We start from the raw sequence: 18851 nt of genomic DNA on the forward strand, positions 1-18851 counted from the left end.
TCTTCCTGGTTCTGCTTCCCACTTTCCAGAATTTGCCACCAAGCCTCAGCTGCAATCTCACCTTGGAACTTCCCTCAGCACCTAGGACCTCCTCACCCTGAAACATCCCTATTCATTCATATGGTCTTCTTACCTTGAAACATCCCTTCACTATACCTGGCCCCCTCTTCCATTGGTGAGTTCCTTCAAAGGCCTCCATTTTGGGGAAGGGCCTAGGCAAGTCAACCTTTATTTCCACATAGTCTCTCCTGCCTTTCTAGGCATAGCTAACAAGCCTCAGCATGGTTATTTCACTCTACATCCCTTTTAAGCTTTCTTTTGTGTGTTGCCTTCCCTCTTCAGAGTGTAAACCATAAGCTTCTTGAGGCTAGGAACTGTTTTTTGTTTTGTTTTGTTTTGTTTTTACTTAATTCCCCAGAACATAGCAACATACCTGGAACATTGTTGTTGTTTTTGAGTCATTCACTCATGTCTGACTTTTCATGACCCCATAGATCATACTGCTCTGGGGTTTTCTTGGCAAAGATACTGGAGTGGTTTGTCCTTTCCTTCTCCAATGGATTAAAGCAAATGGAAATTAAGTGACTTGTCCAGGCAACATAGCTAGTAAGGGTCTGGGCCCAAATTTGAACTCTGGTCTTACTGACTCCAGATCCGGACTCTATCCACTGAGCCACCTAGCTGCCCTACCTGGAACACAGTAAGTATTTAATAAATACTTGTTATCTTCTATTATTTCCTATTTGTTAGGAAGTTTATAGTTGGATGACCTTGGATTATTCATGAACTGAATAATCTGACTTGAAATCTACATTTGTGTAACTTTCACCCATTCTCCTAATTCTTGTTCTGGAGTCAAGCAGAAACAATCTAGTCTTCCCATATGGTAGCTTCCCAAATATTTGAAGACACTTAATTAGGATCATAGATCTAGATCAGGAAGGAAACTCAAAGACTCTAAATCATTTTTCAGCTATCATACACCACTCCCCCTATAGCCCGTCGTCTTCTCTAGAATAAATATCCCCTGTTCACGTAGTTGTTTAAGTAGATAAATCAGGCTTTTCTATTCTATTATACTATTATGAAGGCTAAGAAGCACAAGCATTTGGTGATAAAACTTTTCCTACAGGTTTATGCATGAAATAAAAATCACTAACATTCCACCTTTCTAGAAGCTTGGGGAAAATGGAATGGTTACCTAGCATACATGTGGGAAGGTTGAAATAAATCACTTCAGTACTTTGGGCCTCAGGGTTCTGTGATATTAAGCAATAAATACTGTACACTATTTACAACCCCTTTTGTGGGGGTGTGACTCCTACCCCAAAGATGGTGCGGTTATGTCTGTTGTCTACATTGGCACATAATATTACCAAGCCTATGAAAACAATATTTATTGTAGACTCAATTCATTTCCCATTCAAAGCTGGGGCATATCTATGGATTTATGGTTAGGATAACTCATGTAGTAGTGGAATACTCAGTGTTTTGAATGTACAAGTTTAGGGGGTAGTCCCTATAGGCAAAGGCCCCATTCCTCAATTCAAACATCCTTTAATAAAAATGATGCATTAAGCCATTATCATTCCCAAATATGATGATGTGAATTTATGGATTGGATTACTGACCAGAGACATAAGGGGATAAACAGGAAAGTTTGGATAGGTTGAGAGGTAGAGTAGGGAGACGGAAACATGGGTGCTAAATGTGAAGGAGGACAGAGCTGAGTGGGATGTCACTATGATAGCAGGAGATAAGCCTTTACATTCATGAGGAGTAAGCACTGAAAATGGGGATAATGGCATGGGAAGGGGAGCTGAGATGGTGTGAAAGACAACTCCCGTTGCATCGTGTCTGTGCAAAAGAGGATTGGTTGAAGGACATGGAGGTGGGTGGCATGATATATGTCTTTTCATATCTAAAGGACTCTCATACGGAAATCTGAATTTAATTTATTCAGCTAGACCCCCGAGGACATCCCTAGGAGTAAAGGATGGAAATTGTAGAAAGGGAGATTTAGGTGTGATAGAAGGAAAAAAAAAGATTAGAGTTGTCTCCAAGCAAAATAAGACACCTTGGGAGATAATGAATTTTTTCTTGGGTCATGGTGGGTCTTCAAATGGAAGCCAGAGGGATATTTTTCAGTGATGCCAAGGAAAGAATTCCAGTTTAGGTAGGGACTGGACCCAATGTCCTCTGAGACTACCAACTCTGAGATTCTGTGAGATTCTGTCTGAGGGCTGGCCATTGTGTTGTTTCCCAAATCACAGCAGCACTCCATTTTAAAAGCCATCTGAATTGTGGAGCTAGTACACAGTCTTAGAATGTGGTGTTCTTGAAGGATAATCTCTCAGAATCAACAAAAATTAGTGCTGGGAGGAGTTTTAGAAGAAAATGTTAGAAATAGAAGGGACGCAGGATGCTAGAACAGTGAGTATTAGAGCTGGTAAAGGACCTTAGACAATAGAATATTAAGATGTAAAAGCAGAAGGATAGAGAGAGCTGAAAGGAACTTTTGAGGTCATCTATCTCCTCCCCTATTTTAAAAGGAGGAAATAAATGTTTAGAAATGTGAAATGATTTTTCCCAAGATCACATAGTGACTTAATGGCAAAGACTGGATTTGAACGGTCTCCTGCTTCACATTCCACCGTATATCTCATTACCCTGTGTCCATTTGAAACACACACACACACACACACACACACACACACACACACACACACAGAGTCAAGTATACATTAACCTGATATTTGCAAAAGTCTAAATTATTTTTTTCCTTTCCAAACTCAAATGCTATTTTGGTCCTTTAAACTTCAGGCGAACTTCCAAGACAGACACTCCCTAATCCCAGCAGACTGTATTACGTGTGTAAAAATATCAAGATTCAAGAAATACCACTGTGCTCACTTGCTCCTGAATCCAGTGACAGAAGGCTTAGTCTCTCCACCTCCCCCCCTCCCATAATTGCCCTTTTCTCTGTGCCTGAAACAACTATTCTCTGAATCAATGGAGCCATCCTGACTGCAAACCTCCTTAATTTTTTCATATAGCCAAAAGATAAAGGAAATCAAGGTAGCCATGGGCAAGGAAGAGACTATATTCCCATAATGTCTTGAGTGATCCATCTCCAGTAGATAGATGGAATTTCTTAGAGCAGTGGCTTTGGTGGCTCCAAAGAGGGTATCCCAGGAGGAAAAGAGTTGCGCTATGGGTGAATCTGAGTGTTGCTTCTACAGAGAAGGGCAGGGAGGGAGACTCCATAGGTTAGCAGGATGACAGAAAAGGTCTGCCTTTAGAGGAGCCATAGGGAGAATTTAAATGAAAAATTGCTATTCTGGGAAGATGTTGGCATACTTCCCAGATTCCATCCAGCATGGAAGATCAGCAAAGGAGGTAGCAGGGCATAATGAAAAGAGTGCTGGGCTTGGAGTCAGAGAATTTGGATGGCATCCCAGCTTGGCTACTCCCTAACTGTATGATTTTGGTCAAGTCACGTGATGTTTTTGAGCCTCACTTTCCTCATTTGTCCAACAGGGATTAAAATCCAACCCATCTTTCCCGGCTTTTCAGCGTGGCTGTAAGGGTGGTGTGAGGTAATGTCTATAGAGAACTTTGCAAAGTGTAAAGCAGGGCCATACAAATGTCATCTAAGATGATGACATTGATGATGATGGTGATGAATGGCATTCAGTCCAATTAGGTTTTAGACTTATGACATGTGACAACTCTGATTCATGCTGGCTATGTCAGTGATTTTCCCTTTGCCTGTTTTCATCCACACAGCCTTCTAGGGATGGTGAAAACACATTGGCAATGGGTGTGCAGAGATCACAGTCAGTTTAAAATCCAGTTGTGTAAAGGAGAAAGTATCCTCAGGGAATACCACTTAGAAATATAGTTCTTATGTCAAATACAGTCTTACGTCATGTGGGACCCAGGTATAGTGGGGGTGAGGGAAGAGAATATTTCTCATTTCCTTGTGTCACCATCCTAAAAAAAGGGATGCGTGATATTCTCTGGAGAGTCAGAGTGCATCACCTTCATCATTTTTTGCAAATATGCGGACTTGCTATATTAGAAATAGAGCAAGAAAGTAAGAAAATGATCCTGTTTTAAACACATATTAGTCCCAAGAATGTTCCCTTCCCTTTTCACTAGAGGTCTTTAAATTAAGGCTGCATGGCTACTCATTCATTCATTCATTCATTCATTCATTCATTCATTTATTCATTCATTCATTTATTCCTTCATTTGTTCAAAGTCAACATTTATCTATCTAATAATTTCTTAATTTATTTATTCATCTAATAATTTATTTATTTGTCTATCGATTAATTTGTCTATCTTTTAGCCTTTGACTTAATGTCATAGGACACAGAAGTACGGCAAAATACATAGGATTCTAGACTTGGAGTCAGAAAGAACTTTTTTGAAATTTCCATCCCGAAACTTCTAGCTATTTGACCTTGGACATGGCACATCATTAGGAGCCTGAGGCATTTCTAGAGCACATTTACTAAACTTTAAAGGGGTGGGTATTGCACTGGTGAAAGTCCTCACACTGGGTCCCCTGCCCCATTGTGAATAAATCCTTTGAGTCTTAGCATTAACTATTATAAGTGGCTCCTTGTTATTGTTCAGTCATTCAGTCACATCCAATTCTTTGTGAGCCTGTGGATCATTTTCATACCAACACTGTCCATGGGTTTTCTTGACGAAGATACTGGAGTGGTTTGCCATTTGCTTCTCCAGGGAATTAAAGCAAACAGAGGATAAGTGATTTTCCCAGGGTCATATGGCTAGGAAATATCTGAGGTCACATTTGAACTCAGGTCTTCCTGAGATCAGGCCCAGTGCTGTATCCATTGAGCCACCTAGCTCAAATATCAGTTGAATTAGATGATTTCTGAAGTCTTCTCTGACTCTGTGGTTCTGTAATATATATGTAAATTCTGAGCCCCTTAATATGAGACTTTTCCTTCATCTCAAGTTCCAGCCTGACTTGCTAACCTTGCTGGTTGAAAGGATTGAGGGTAGACTCTCTCTCTCTCTCTCTCTCTCTCTCTCTCTCTCTCTCTCTCTCTCTCTCTCTCTCTCTCTCTTTCATTGCAGTCACTCCTTATTGTCTTCTTCAACTCCAGAGCACATCTGATCCACCAATTTCTCAGAAAAGAAAGCGTCAGTCTCTAGGATTCTCTCACCTTTTAGTGCTAGCTACCTTGTGAAGGACAAGGGCAAAACATCATTTTAATCCCCTCTCCTTGATAGCTGCTCCTCCCTTCTGTTGTACTCTTCTTTTTCTTTATTAGTTTCCACCAACCCCACCCAATACCATACAATCCCTCAGAAATGAATACTTTTTATTCTCCCCAGTTATTTATGAATTAATAGGGTCAGTAGAAGAGGAAAATATCCCAGGACCTTCCATACCAATTAAGCAGTCAAAAAATATTAAGTGTTTTCTGTTGCTAAGTACAGTGCTAAGTGTTGGGGATACAAAGCAAGGTTTAAAAAATGGTCTCTGCTTTAAAAGAGCACATTTCTATATGACATTTTATATGACAATATGCAAATATCTAGATACATATGAGATATATACAGAGTATCTGTATATATGTATATATGATATTTTGCCCTTGTCCTTCACAAGGTAGCTAGCACTAAAAGGTGAGAGAATCCTAGAGACTGACGCTTTCTTTTCTGAGAAACTGGTGGATCAGATGTGCTCTGGAGTTGAGGACAATAAGGAGTGACTGCAATGAAAGAGAGAGAGAGAGAGAGAGAGAGAGAGAGAGAGAGAGACAGAGAGAGACAGAGAGAGAGAGAGAGAGACAGAGAGAGATAGAGAGAGACAGAGAGAGAGAGAGAGAGAGACAGAGAGAGAGAGAGAGAGAGAGAGAGAGAGAGAGAGAGAGAGAGAGAGAGAGAGAGAGAGAGAGAGACAGAGAGAGTCTACCCTCTATCCTTTCAACCAGCAAGGTTAGCAAGTCAGGCTGGAACTTGAGATGAAGGAAAAGTCTCATATTAAGGGGCTCAGAATTTACATAGAAGAAAAGGCATTGACAACTAGAGGCATATGTAATGGCATCTTGCTGTACTGAAATGCTCTTTGAAGAAGGCAGAGGTCACTTGTAAAGACAGATGATATGAGGGCTTTTGATGAGGTCGCACTGAATAGCAAGGTGTAACTCATTCAGTGAGTAGTGGGGATTGGAAAGATGGGAAGGAAGGAATAGTCTTTAAATGCGGCTGAATCTTATTAAGAGCTATGATTACCTTCTCCCCCTTGGTGAATCTATAATTTGACAGGTGTTTTTGAGCTTGAACTTTTTTCCCCAACATGAAAATAGGTATTCATATCATGCCTTGTAGTTTCATCTCCTTTACTAAACTGTGGAGTTTTTGAGGATAGGAACAGTATCTTATTCACCGTTGTGTATATCCTATTCTGCCATTATACTGCTTTGCACATATTATGTGCCTAATAAATATTTAGTAAAATGACAGATGAATTAATGGATGACTTAATGAATGATGGTCTACTGAACCTTGCTTTCATCTTATAACCAATCTGGTAAATGGTGTGAATTCATTTATTTAGCTATTTAAACCTATATTTCCTTTAAAAAGTTCAGAAGAGTTTGGATCCTTTTAAATGCCAATTTGTTTCATTTATTCAGAAGGAATAGCCCTAAGGGTAATGATTTATAAAATCGGGAGCAGAAACACTGAAGTTCATTCTCTCATGTAAAAGGCATTTGAGAGTCATTAGAGAAGGTTAAAAAAAATGCTTAACCTCATAATTGGTTGGTCGGAGAAATTTAAAGCTCTCTGAGTGAGTCAAAAGATACTAATAATATTTTTAATACTTCAATTGTAACTAGTAGATAAAGATAAGCTATGACAGTATAGCAAGCTAAAACCAGTGAAAAGTCTTAATGTAGCCACAAAGGGAAAGTTGGCAAGTTAATGTTTATGAAAAGATTTGGTCACAGTTGAGTTAGTAACAAGGTACATCATTTGTACTTAGAATATATTGTTTCTTTTGGTTTTTTTCTCCAATTGGCAGATTTCATGATTTATAAATAGAAAATTATGCTGTCATGGGATGAATAGAATTACAGTTAGAAACGTCCCAGGAGAATGGCTCATCTAACCCACTCATATTGCTTGTGGGAAAAATGATGCCCAGAGAAAGTAAGTGACTTGTCTGAGGTCATGCAGTTAGCAAAGAAATCAGGATGAGGACACAGGTATGCGGACTTCATGTTTAAATGAAACTAAATAATGAACATAACCATCTAATACATAATTTTATTTTTTGTGTGTGTTTTATAAAAGACATGAGTGCATTAAATATAACATTTGTTTCTCCTATTATTTAGTTTCTTTTGTTTACACAGTTTTCCATTTCTTTCTTCTTCCCTCCTTCCCAATTTCCTTCCTTCCTTACTCTTCTTTTCTTCCTTCTTTGCTTTCTCACCCACTCTTTCCTCCCTCCCTTCCTTCCTTCTCTCTCTCTCTCTCTCTCTCTCTCTCTCTCTCTCTCTCTCTCTCTCTCTTTCTCTCTCTTTCTTTCTTTCTTTCTCTTTTTCTTTCTTTCTTTCTTTCCCTCAGGGTACAAGTTCAGTGGCTGCTCATAGGCCCAATCCCACTGATGATGATCATCAAGCTTTGACATGCTCCATTTCCAACATGGATCTGTTTTCCCCTCCTTAGGCAGTCTGATGCCTGCCCTCACCCCTTCAGGGGTTTACCATATTTGTACTGGATCTAATGTGCATATTGATTGGAGTTAGCTACACTCCATTTCAGAACTCCCTTGCTCCAGCTATCTACCAGTCACAGTCTCTTTGAATAGTAGGGATTGTAGGCATGTGCTATCACACTTGGCAATTATTCATTCCTGACATACACCTAACAGACAGGCCTTCACAAATCTGACATATCAGTATTCGCAGAGTGGCAGTAGTGAGAATTGAAGGTCTATGAAGATCTCAAAAGTCTCTATAGGACATACACTAGAACCTGTATCTTTTTAAAGGAACATAAAAGAAGTATTATGTGAAGAGATGAGAACAATTGACTTACAGTTGAACGTGACTTACAAATAAGAAATGGAAACTTCCTTTTTCTAGAAGAACAGAGGCAATGGTAACTCAGAGTAATTGAGTTTGTCCACAGGTAACAGGCTTCAGGATAGTTCTTTCTTCCTAGTTAATGTCTGTGTTATTAAAATAGCATGAAGACAAATTCTCAGACACCAATCAGGTGAGCTTCACTTACCCACATAAACTATGTGACAGGCTTTCCTTATGGGTACTCAAAAACCTTATGATTGGCTCTGGGTAACTGTCATTCATCTCATGACAATCAGGGATTCAGAAAGGGCATTCATCTATTGCCATTTTCCTCAATCTGTGCAAAGTTTTATTACCGATTTTGCTGTTGTTTTTGTCGAGTTGTTTTAGTTGTGTCTGACTCTCTGTGATCCCATTTGGAGTTTTCTTAGCAAAGATACTGGAGTGGTTTGCTATTTTGTTCTCCAGCTCATTTTCCAGATGAGTAACTGAAGCAAACAGGGCTAAGTGACTTGCCCAGGGTCACACATCTAGTAAAGTATCTGAGGCCAGATCTGAACTCAGGAAAATGAGTATTCCTGACTCTAGGCTGGGCACTCTATCTACTTGCCACTTAGCTGCCCTTTATTACTGAACAAATTCATAACTAGTACTTCCCTTTTGAATATAATCAAACCCTCACTATGTTGAGATTCAAATAACAGTATTCAAAATATCATAGGATAATAGATCTAGAGCTAAAATGGCATCGGAGGCCATCTAGTCAAAACTCTTCATTTTTGCAGTTGAACAAACTGGAATCTATGAGGTTCAGCAACTTGCACAAGATCCAGTAGGTAAAAGATGTCAGTGGCAGTATTAGAATCTATGTCATTTGGTTCCTAGTCCAGTGTCTTTTTCACTGAAACACACTGCCCTCTGTCCATCCCAGCCTCAGTCCTTAACACCTCAAACTCAACGCTTCCAAAATATTGCAAGGGTACTGTGGCACAGTGGATAGAGTGATAGTTTTGAACTGTGAGAATCTGTGTTTAAAGTGGAGTTCTGCCACTTCTTGGTGTAGCCTTCAGCAAATCAATTAACTACTCTGGTCTTCATTGTCCTTTTCAGTAAGATGACAATTATTAGATAGCCCTTACAATAGTGCATGTACTATCTTATAATCTGCTATCGTTTCTTCAAAACCTTCTCTTCTTCTCCTACCATCTCTAAATGTATTGATATTGCTGCCCTTCTCCCAGTCATGGAAACTTGGAACCTCCTCTTTTCCTTGGTTTCTAAGACTTATTCATTCTATGGACACTTTTGCATCCATCTCCTATTTTCCACCCCCACATTGAACATTTCACATTAGGTTCTCACCATTTACCTCTTGTATAACGGTAATAAGCTCTTAACTGATCTTCCTACCTCCAGTTTCTCTCTGATCAACTCAAGACCTATATTATTTTCCAAATCATCTTCCTAATGCACTGATTGGTTCTCTTCAGAAACTCTCATTTATTCCACATTGTCTCCAGAATAAAGCCTGGACTCCTTTTCTGGACATCAAAACTTTCACAATCTAATTCTACTCTTACCTTTCCAGTCAAATCTCTCTCTATTCTCCTTCATGTATTTTATATTACAACAAAACTGGGCTATTTTTCCCTTTTCCCCTTCCTATCGTTTCCTACCATCTACCACGAGTAGAATAAATTCCCCTGTCACCAATCTCAAGCTTTAGAAATTTTTCCCCTTCTAAAAGACTCAATGCAGGGACTAATTCCTTAATAAAATCTCTTATTTCATCTCCAAAGAAGTTATTTATCTCATTTCACCTTTCTCATAGTATTCTATCTATCTATCTGTCTGTCAATCTATCTATCTATCTATCTATCTATCTATCTATCTATCTATCTGACATGTACATAGATAAATTACTATTCTTATCCCATTTGCTTTTGTTACCTTCTTTAGCACCCCTTCTGGGGCCCCTTCACCTAGTCATATTTGACTTGCACTTGTGGATTGGGGTCCTCAAAGCAGCTGTTGAGCACTACTCTCATCAGAGGTCCAGAAAATAATCCTTAGGGGTTGAGTTTCTAGTAGTATGACCTGAACCCATTATAAATCATTAGGTTTTAGAGAGAGACTTCCTAAGGAGATGTAGCAAGAAGAGTTCAAATTAGGAGCATTCTCTCTTACTCCACATGCAAATTTCCTTGAAATAGAGGGCTCATACTTGTACAATGGTCTTTAGCACTATCCAACTTGTTGCTGAGGGTTAATGCCTCTGTTAAGTCTGTCTTGGCATGATTTGCCACTGTAAATTAGCTCACTCCTTGAAGTTATCAGCATTCACATGTGGCTTTCATTCCACTTCTGTCTATAGTACTTCCTCTATCATGAGCCACTACCATTCTGGCAGCCATTGCTACTATCTTTGATGGCTGATAGGACTTCTAGATCTTCTAAACTCAGCAGGTCTAGGGTCTACCATTTTGGAAAACTGATTCATCTATGTTTAAAAGAGTATTAACATAAAAGGATATGAAATATCATGTGCTCATATTCATATGTCATTTGGGCATAGAATTCAGGCAGGTACTCTGCCCCCATCTAGAATCAGAAGTAGCTCTCCAAATTTGAATCCCCTGAGGAAAGAGAATGAGAAACTCTCTTTTATACGCACATTCAGTTGCTGCTCAACCACAACTGAGTCATTAGTTCTTAAAGGTCTACAGCCAAAGAGAAGACTAATAATAATAATAACAATAATAATAATAGCAACAACAACAACAACAACAACTAACATTTATATAACCAGCTAGGTGGTGCAGTAGAATGTCTGATCTGCAGTCAGGAAGACTCATTTTCCTGAGTTCAAATCTGGCCTCTGATACTTAATAGCTGTGTAACCCTGGACAAGCCACTTAACCCTGTTTGCCTCAGTTTTCTCATCTATAAAATGAGCTGGAGAAGAAAATAACAAATCAGTTCAGTATCTTTGTCAAGAAAACCTCAAATGGGGTCATGTAAAGTTGGACATGACTGAAAATCAACTGAACATCTGTGTAGTGCTTACTATAAGATAGACATTGTACTAAGCACTTCCCAATTATTATTTCATTTGTACCTCTTGACAACCCTGGGAAGTAGGTGCTATTACCAGCCTTATTTAAAGTTGAAGAAAATGAGATAGACAGGAGTTAAATGACTTGCTCAGGGTCACACAGCTAATAAGTGTCTAAAGCTGAATTTGAACATCTTCCTTAATGCCAGGTCTTGTGCTGTACCACTTATCTGCCTCCTCAGTTTCAACTCCTGAATCACTCCTGACTGGAAATAGCTCCCAAAATTTTTCACGTATTTGGACTGGAAACTAAAAAGAGAATATCTGTCAAAACTTCAATAGCTGGGCCCTTGTTGACCAGTCCATTTTCTTCTTCCCCACATCACATTTCTATATATTGAACTATTACATTGCTAGCTCATTGAGGTCAAGAAGTGCATTTTATTTGATTCTAATAGCTACCTAATGCCTGGCACATCTCTTTGAACATAATACATATAACTGACTTAAACAGAATTTTCTGGTAAGCTGGGAATTATTCAGAAATTCATTTTTTGTTTCATTCTTCGATGATGAAAATCTTTGTAAAATTTCTGAGTTGTCTTTCTTACCTTCTGTTTCTTAATGTCAGGAGCATCACTGAATATTCCTGCAATGTATGAATTAGGTGCTTATAAGGCCACAGGATAAACAGTCTGAACCTCAAGAAGAGTGGGGATATAAGTGCAGAAGATATAGGTATAGTCAACTGAGTTGAATATGTACTGATCTTAAGTTGTACACGGAACATATTTTATTTTAAATTTCTCATGAGTCCACTTTGTTATTTGTCATTAAGTAGCTTGCCTTTTCTTCTTCAAAACAGAATGAGGCTGCAACAAATGAATGAATGAATGAATTTTTGTTGTTTAGTTTTCAGTTATATCCAACTCTTTGTGGTCCCATTTGGAGTTTTCTTGGCAAAGATGCTGGAGTGGTTTGCCATTTCCTTCTCTAGCTCATTTTATAGATGAGGAAACTGAGGCAAACAGTGTTAAGTGACTTGCCCAGAGTCATACAGCTAGTAAGTATCTGAGGCCAGATTTGAACTCATGAAGAGGCATCTTCCTCTCTCTAGTCCATGGGTCAACTAAAGGTTTAGGCAACCTCCCTACCACCAACTATTATCAAAAAGATAATAAGAGCTAAGGACCAAGGTTCTTTTCCTAGCTTTGCTACTACTACCTATGTGACCTTGGGCAAATCATCTCTCTGGGCCTTACTTTCCTCTTCAGTAAAATGAAGGGGTTTTTTTTTTTTGTGTGAGGCAATTGGGGCTAAGTGACTTGCTCAGAGTCATACAGCTAGTGATTGTTATGTGTCTGAGGCTGGATTTGAACTCAGGTCCTCCTGAATCCAGGGCAGGTGCTCTATCCACTGCACCACCTAGCTGCCCTGAAAATGAAGGGTTTTATCTCTGGGCTACATTTGTGAAGTCCCTTCCAGCTCTGGCATGAAGCAGAATAACTGAGATGTTGGACAAATCATTTAACCTCCTAGACTTCAGTGTCCTCATCTATAAAATGAAGGATTTGGAGTACATGGCTTCTCAGGGCCCTTGAAGCTCAAGATCTAGGATTCTATGATCCTATGGATTGCAGAATCTTTATTAACTTAGGTTTCCTAGTTCTTGAATTAATTCATTTAAATCAAACTATACGGCATTCTCTGGCACTGCTATGTGATAAAAGGTCAGCAGAAAATGAGTTTTTCAAGAATTACTTCAGCTAAGACCTGAAAAACCACCATCTTTGATTCTGAAGGGATTCTTTTCATTTGACCACCGGTCCCAATGGTGAACAAAAGTAACACCATTCATTCAACATTTGTTAAATATCTGCTATAACAGAAGCTATGTTAGGGGATACTGAGATACAAGAAGCACAATACCTGTCCTCATGAAAATTACAGTATAATGGAGCACCTATGTATGCACACTACTATCTCTGATATAAATCAAAATATAGTACTTGCAAAGAAGTACAAATAAAGCGTTCTGAGAAATCAGAGTATGTGATTTTGGGGAAGAGCCTGGGACGATCTCATAGAGCAAGTCAAACATGAACCCATCTAGGAAGGAGGGAGGGCATTTCAAGAGGTAGAGATATGTGAAAGGAAATTGAGTTGACTCCAGGGGTGGGGGAAGGATAGCAGGCTCAAATTAGCATGACTAAAGGCATGAAGATGTGAAACAGTACAGCAGAAGCTCATCATAGCTGAAATCTAGAATATGAACAAAGGGAATAAAAAATACAGAATAGCAAAAGCAGGTGGAAGCCACTTTTTGTAGGGATTTGAATGCCAAAGGTAATATGTACAGCAGGCATTGAATACACCCTGAAAGTCTGTCCAGAGGTTGAAAAATGTGGGGCTCATTCAGTGGCATGCCAGTAAATGTTTAACAACCAGCTTTCTGAAAAAAGCACTTAGGACATACTTCTCAGTTTAATATGCATTGTCTCCATCTCTTTGTTAAGTCTAATTAATCAAGAAAACAATAAATCAAGCCAAGATTTGTATCATTTGCTGATTTCAGAGGTATAAATGTTCACACAGAAAAAATTAACAGTGAGACAATTTGAACTAGCTCCAGTAGGAAACCATGCAGAATCTGTGCTATCCAAGTTATTGTGTTTGGGTGTGATTTAATATGGGATAGTGAGTTGCTGAAGATTGTTCAGCAGGGTTGCTGTTTGTTCAGTATTGTGCTTTAAGAAAGTTTATGTGGTAGCTATGAGAAGCATAGATTGGAGTAAGGAGAACCCAGACATGATGAGAGTATTTCAACAGTGGAGATGAGAAATGGTGAGCTGAACTAGGTGGGTGGTAGTGGTATTAGTAAGGAAGTGAGGAATGTGAGAGGCATTTCACAGAAACAATTGGCTGGGAAGATTGGATATAGGAGTGAGATAGAGAGAGAACTCAGAGATCACTCCTTTCATTTGATTTCCATGGCCTGTTGAAGATGGACAGCAATTACTTCTTGTCTAGAACCAATGTTACTGTTACTTTGTTGCTTAATCAGGCAGTTCTCTTAGTCAAGGACTTCTGGAAGAAAATTAATTCCAGTTTGGGAATTTTGGCATTAACTTTTGCACTACTAGGGATGACATAATCTTTATTTTACTTGTGTAATTTGAAAAAGTAAGTTTATTTCTCACTAGGCTTATGGGAGAAGAATAAAGATGATTGTTGACTTCTTTGCTTCCTTCTCCATGCCTCCTCTGTCACAGTTTTGACTACAGAATTATTGGTTCTTAAAGTTGGACAGGACCTCAGAGATCTAGTCTAACATGACCTGAACAAGACTTCCCTGGCAAGTGGTCATGCAGTCTCTGCTAGAAAATCTGTAGTCCAATGTAGCCTATTTTATCGTTGGGCAGCTTGGATTAGTAGGATGTATCTTTTTACACCCAGCCAAAATCCACCTCTGCCACTTTCATCCATTGAGACCATTCAAAACAACCTCTCTTCCATATGAAAGCTATTCAAATCTAAAGATAGCTATTATTCCTCTGCAGTCCACATCAGCCAATTCTTTTCTTCCTAAAAATAAACATTCCTGATTCTTTTAATCACTTTTCATACGATTGTCTTCATTCCCTTTGCCAAACTGAAAAGCATTTATTAAACCCTTACTATGTGCCAGATACTGTGCTAAATGGTGAGAATACAAACACAGGAAATGACAGTCTTTGCCCTCAAGGAGCTTACACTTTAATATGGGACTCAATAAATATAGAGGAGTAGCGGTCAGAAAAAAGAGTTTTGATCTGAAGAGTAACAAGGATAGCGAATGGAGCCATAAGGCCCTTTGCAGAAGCAGTCAATGGCTGTATTGTTTCAATTACTAGGTCCAGAGTAAGAGGTAGAGGGTAGGTAGATACGTGCTGTTCTAGTCTTGGAGGTAAACAAAGTAGTAGCTACAAAGGGCCCAGTGAGAGGCCCTTGATTATATGACTTTTTATGAATGCACATCTCTTAAATGTCAGATAATACTCTCTCCCAAGCATGCAGATTTATTTTGTGTTTTGACTGAGAATCAAATCTCCAACCGAACAGTAACATGCTGAAGGAGTAATTTTAACACCTTACTTAGCTTATGAAATTACCTTTATCATGGTTCTGTTTGCCTTCCCATCTCAAATCACAATGAAAACAAGTCACTCAGAAGCTATTGGTGACACATATATGCATAAAAACACATTTACACACTTATATATAGGTATAGGTATACACATATATGCATGTATATATGTATATAGTTATATGAATATATGTATATATCAATAGATTTATTGGTAAATAAACATTTATGGCATGCCTACTATGTGCCAGACACTGAGAACAAAAAAGAAGCAAAAGTTAAACCCTACCCTTAAGGAGCTTACAATCCAATTGAAATTTCAAGAAGATAGATCTGGCAGATGAGAGAAGCATGGATTGGAGTAGGTAGAACCAGGAGGTGATGAGACTATTTCAACATTCAAGATGAGAAATAATAAGAATCTGAACTAGATGGTGATAGTGGTAATGGTATGGAAGGGAGGAATATGAGAGACATTTTAAAAAGATATATCTATGTATTTACATACATATATATATATAAGTGTTTGCATGTACACATGTACTTGCATGTGAATATACATATATATGCATGTATGTCTATCTGTCTTTGTATTATTATTACTGTTTTCATTAAAGTCCTCCCCTGACCTCTCATTGTAGTATATGGCTGACTCTAGGCTCTCCAAGGCTACAACAGTAGAGCACAAGTTTTGACAGGTCTTACTAAGTTGGATGGGATCAATGGGCCCAGTGACAGACTGTATGTCGACTGCTTAAGGTCTGGCCTCTGTGCTTAGAAAGGTTAAGCAGTTGGTGTCTGATGTGTTGTTGCTTTTTAGTTCTGACCGAGAAATTCAGAAAGACTGATGACCATAGCCATAGAAGTTGCATATATATAATTAGAGAAAATAACCACCCTGATGAGATCATCTAGATCATAGATTGTGTGCTATAAGGGACTTTAGTGGACATTTAGTGCAAATCTCTCCCCTCTCCTCCCATTCACCTGTTACAGATATGGAAAATTGTACCTAGAGAGATTAAGAGCCTTGCCTGAGGCTTTTACTGGTAGGACATCTCTGAGATGGGATTTTTAACCCAAGTCCTTAAACTCAAAATCCATTCCTCTTTATAGATATTATTGAAGTAGGTTGAAGTCATAGCAATAATAATTACTAAAATGAAAAGAATTTATTGATATGTCTGTAATGTTAAAAACACATTTTATAAACAATGGTAATTTTTCCATTTCTTGATGAGTTTCACCAAAGAATTAGTGGCTTTTTTTCTCCCTGCCCCTTTCAGGAAGCATTTACATGGATCTCCACCAAAGTCCTCCTCCAATGTCTCATCATGGCATGGGGTGACTCTGGGTTCCCAAAGTCTATTCCAGCTGAGCACAAGTTCTCACAGGTTCTAACCAGCTAGAAAGGCTTTAATGATGAGCCCAGTGAGGGACTTGTATAGCTGTTGTTCTAAGGGCCTAGTTATATTTAGGAAGGTTCATCAGCAGACAACTAACTACCCAGTGATGATTATGGTTTTCTTCCTTCCTTCCTTCCTTCCTCCCTCCCTCCCTCCCTTCCTTCCTTCCTTTTCTTTCTTTCTTTCTTTCTTTCTTTCTTTCTTTCTTTCTTTCTTTCTTTTTTTTTCTTTTCTTTTTTTTTTTCTTCTTTTTTCCTTCTTTCTTTCCTTCTTTCTTTCCTTCTTCTTTCCTTCTTTCTTCTTCTTTCTTTCCTTCTTTCTTTCCTTCTTTCTTTCTTTCTTTCTTTCTTTCTTTCTTTCTTTCTTTCTTTCTTTCTTTCTTCTTTCTTTTCTTTCTTTCTTTCTTTCTTTCTTTCTCCTTGGCATCTCCTGAAACTGTTGACTAAGGCCTGGAGCAGTTTGCAATCAGCATTGGGGAAGGAGTACCAACGCTGATGAAATAATGAACCTTTTGAAGCCCAGAATTATTTGGGACAGAGGTGGAGAAAATCCTGTTGAATAGCCCTGAGCCATATTCAGAGCCAAGGTTTTCATCAGAGGGATAAATGCAGTGAGTCACTCAACTGACTTGCCCAGATGGACAGATTCACAGGAGGCAGTCCAGGCAGGAAGATGCCTACACATGGAAATAGCCAAGCTCAACATTTCTTTCCATGAAAAAAAATGCAGGAAGGCCACCCATGGAGGGAACTGATTGACAGTAGAGTCGCCTCATTGTCTAACTAGGGTTTCTGCCCCTGCATTCTCAGCACTGAACTTTGTAACTTACAGATTAGGGGAAAGGGAGTTGTGACAACCTCAGCCTTGGCCAAAAAAAAAAGTTTCCCTATAATAGAAAAAGATAAGACTCAAGAGTACTAAACATCAGTCATTGGTGCCTGGAGCCAGACTGGTGCTCTGAGTTCAAAGACAAAAAGTGTTTGGTGGAAGAAGCTGTGAGTATGTCCCACAGCAGGGTGATACTTCATGGTCTACTTAGAACTGGGCCCTGAGCCATTTAAATGGTTCACACTGAAGCTGAATGCTGCATTTGAGCCTTCAAAGGTGACAACATCACTTCTGGGACCTTTGTGTGATCCAGACAACTTCTCTGTAGATAGACCAGGAAACTCTTCATGGGGTATTGGCTTATGGCAATTCAAAACACTTGACGGACATACAATCAAGCCTATCTCTTGGGTGGCTGACGAGACTCAGTATATTGCAGTGTCTGTGGAGTTGTTGTTATAGGGTTACAACTCAAGATTTTAGAACTAAAAGAGGTCTTGAAAATCATGTAGTCTAACCCCTTCATTTTGCGAATGAGGAGAACTAGAGCGGAGTGGTGGAAAATGTTTTTTTTTAATATTTAATGTATGAATTCCATCTGAGACCTTGGCAACTAAATTAATATCTCATTCTTACTTTCCTTCCTTGGAAAGTGTGCATTTATACATCTGCATGTGCATTCATATCTAAGTGTGGCAGGAAGATTAGACTAGGCTCTAAGGCCCTGGTGAAAGAACTTGTATAAGGTTTTGCTACTATCTAATAGAAGACCCACAACAAAAGCCCAGCCCCAGTCTCTTGACCTTCAGTCTAGTGCACCAAGATACTTCCCAACAGAAATGAGGTGCTTTGTGTTTCTCAGCACAGCTTTACTAGGTCACAAAGTATTTCAATGGTAAAAGCAGATCTATACAGAGATGTATCCTCCTAGATTCCAAACTTTGGGACCTACTTTAGAATCAGACAAAGGATTGTAGAGATGAAAGGGACCTTAAGGATCATACTGAGCAAGATCCCCATTATGCAACTGAGGAAATTGAGATCCAGACGGGTTATAAAATTTGCCTAAAATTGCACAGACAGTAATTTACAGTGTCTTGTTTTGAACTCAGACCCCGTGGTTTTAATTTCAGTTTCTTTTCCACTGCCCATGAATTGGACAACAACTCAGGGAGGCAGTAGACAGGAATGCTGACAATTTCTTCACCAGTTGTTAATAAGAAAAACATTCTTAAGCCTTTGTACATAGAATCAGGCTATCCTCACCTCTGATGTTGGCTCTCACCTCCTCTAATGAACACCCCCAGGCTGAAAGTTATCCATTTGGAATTTCTTTTACCAGAATCATA

This window comes from Phascolarctos cinereus, unplaced genomic scaffold (assembly GCF_003287225.1).
Source record: "Phascolarctos cinereus isolate Bilbo 61053 unplaced genomic scaffold, phaCin_HiC Scaffold_4;HRSCAF=312, whole genome shotgun sequence".
In the NCBI taxonomy this organism is placed as follows: domain Eukaryota; kingdom Metazoa; phylum Chordata; class Mammalia; order Diprotodontia; family Phascolarctidae; genus Phascolarctos; species Phascolarctos cinereus.